The sequence below is a fragment of the Pseudomyrmex gracilis genome, unplaced genomic scaffold (genome assembly GCF_002006095.1).
Source record: "Pseudomyrmex gracilis isolate BER0280 unplaced genomic scaffold, ASM200609v1 scaffold_2223, whole genome shotgun sequence".
NCBI classification, from domain to species: domain Eukaryota; kingdom Metazoa; phylum Arthropoda; class Insecta; order Hymenoptera; family Formicidae; genus Pseudomyrmex; species Pseudomyrmex gracilis.
The window spans coordinates 10,266-13,112 of NW_018022807.1; the positions used below are offsets into that span (position 1 = coordinate 10,266).

At 32.0% G+C, this 2,847-nt stretch overlaps 1 protein-coding gene across 1 annotated transcript in view; it reads left to right on the forward strand.

Moving 5' to 3' along the window:
- Positions 1–10: 10 nt before the first annotated feature.
- LOC109862703 overlaps positions 11–2,847 on the forward strand; it is a 7,924-nt gene continuing 5,087 nt past the window's right edge. The window contains exons 1-3 of the mRNA XM_020442818.1: positions 11–910; positions 1,132–1,451; positions 1,657–1,827. The gene's annotated coding sequence lies outside the window, so the exon portion shown is untranslated. The remainder of the gene's footprint in view (positions 911–1,131; positions 1,452–1,656; positions 1,828–2,847) is intronic.

Here is a 2,847-nt window from a genome sequence, read left to right on the forward strand (position 1 = left end):
AAAGCCACTGAGTTTAGACAATTTTTACTTTACTCAGCTCCGGCTGTGCTGCAAAATGTTTTTAACGATGAATACTATGAGCACTTTATTTTGCTGCATTGTACAATGCGTCTTTTGAGTTTCGAAAATATCGATGATGATACTTTTGTGCATTGCCAAGAAGCTGTTGAAACGTACGTTGACATGTGTGAACATTTGTACGGAGAACAATTTCTGTCATACAATGTACACGGCCTTCTACATATATAGTAGGTGATGTTAAACGACTCGGGTCTTTGGAATCGTTTAGTGCTTTCGACTAAGAAAATAATATGCCTCAATTTCGGAAGTATATTCGCAAACCGCACCTTACATTGCAACAGTTCTATAACAGAATATCTGAACTGAACAACGTAATCCTAACATCTTTAGATGACAATGTCCAAGTTCGTGGCTCAAAAAGTCACNCAGAAGGTCCTTTAGTACAAGAGATTTCCGCCCAATTTTGTCGGCAATTTCATAAATTGCAAATTAGAAAAATTATATTTTCAACCACTGAGCGTGACAACTGCTGCCTGCTGAAAAACTTTGAAATCTGNATAATACAGAACATCATACAGATAGAAGAAAATATTTTGTTCATCGTAAAAAAGTTTCGTACAAACGTTATGTTATATAACGTTGGAGTGACGTCAGATTTTGCTGGGGTATACCATTGCTCAAATTTATCAGTTGCAATCGAGGCAATTACTCTAATCAATGTTAAAGGAAAGATGTATAAAATGCCGAAGTGGAGTGCCCACGAAGGCCAGGAAGAGCGCATTCTTGAAAACGAGTGGATATGCGCATCGCTTATCACACCTCTNGTATTACCTGAATAATGAATAATCAGAGTAATGCTAAACAAAATTGTCTGCTAATTATTAAAAACGTACGTAAAACAATAACATTAAAGTAAACATTAAATTTATTTTAATATGTAATATACATATATTTCATATAAATTTTTTCTACATAAATTGTGATAAATAAATATTAACATTTTTTATACAAGAATAAACTACAGTATTGCTTCAAACAAACATATTAAAATTTAATTGTTTGTTTATAAAAGTAGTTTTTTTAAGTTATAAAGCAATTTTCATTTTGCAGCTCCGAAATCGAACAAAGATGGATAAAGGAGAAGGAAATAAAAAAAAGAAGAAATATTCTAAAATTTCTGGCAGCGGTAGATTGGTGACACTACCAGAACGGTTTATGACATCATCATCTGATGAAGCTTTGAGGAGACCAAAAACCTCTCAAGGTAACAAATGTATGAAAACAGAACTTCATCGACTTCGACTGCTAATGAACGAAAGAAACAAGATCGGAGAAAAATCGGTTAATACGGCTAATATATTGGAGAAAATCACTATTCCGAGTACGTCGGAAAAAATGAAGAATGCTCCAGCATCTATTTCCGTATATTCGTAAGTGTATAAGTGTTAATGTTATTTAATAATTGGTTCATTAACTACAAATTCTGTCCAATTGTTTGAATTGAATATTATATACTAGTATTAAGTAAACTTAAAAATTTCACTTTATATACCACTATATAATTAGAAATATTAACTATTTTACGAATACATTAATTACATTTAATATCACTATTCATGATTTTATTTTTTTCAGACAAGTAGACACTTCTAATAGCGAGACGCAACTATTTANGCCTTCAGAGTCCGTAGCATGTGCAAAATCTACAATTACAATGTTTCCTGTTTCTCGGACAAGTGAGTTAGAAAACGCAGGAAAAGAGATGAGATGCACATGTAAAAACCAAGACATTCTTAATCGATTAACGTGAGTATATCGCATTGAAATATTTAGAATTAGATAATTTCAGCATTGTGTATAAAATACAATTTTAAAATTAATTAATAAATCACTATTGCGAAAAAAGCAATTTTCATCTTAAAGTAGGTCACAAATTTATTTTTCATATTATCTTTAATTTTCATGAAGTAAAAATTGTTAACGTAATTAAAAAATCATCTTACAGAACAATTATTTTGAACAAAATGTTGGATATATGTTTTTTTCCTATTTCTACTTGAGAAGGTATTACGAGTTAACAATGTTAACAAATTTCAATTTCTTAACTTCCTAGAACTCAAAAAAAAACAAAAAAAATCGAAAATAATTCAGTACAATACATTTCATATATTACTATTTACATATATTACTATTTACATATATTATTATTTACATATGTTACTATTTCATATATTACTATTTACATACTCACGAGACAAAGAGAGAGACTCAAAATCTTCATCGATTTGAATTATGAAATGCCTCATATAAATATACAGGGTGAGTCATCTGAATCTATCACCTCCAATAACTCGTTTGTGTGGCCAAGAATCGAAAAAAGTTTCATATAAAAGTTGTAGGGTTTCGAGAGAGAACCAAAATGGCGTACCTTTCAACTTTTGATTTTGACCGAAAGTGGGTTACTTCAACCGGAAGTGGTTTTTTTAAAATGGAAACCCCCCTTTTTGCATTCAAGAAAATGGACGGAATTTCGAACAGTTAATTCGCTAAGTGTACTACTTAGCGAATTAACTGTTTGAAGTTACAAATTAACTAAATAAAGCACCCCGATAGTGAGAGGCAAGGGGACTCACGTAAATAAAGCACCCCGATAGTGAGAGGCAAGGGGACTCACGTAAATAAACCACCCCAAAGGGAACAAAAAACTACCACGTCCACGCCGTTGTTCCTGGGTAGTGCTAAGAGTAGTAATTTCTATTAATTTCGGCTAAAAATTTCGTCCGCCATCTTGGTCCGCCATCTTGGATCCGCCATTTTGAATTTTGC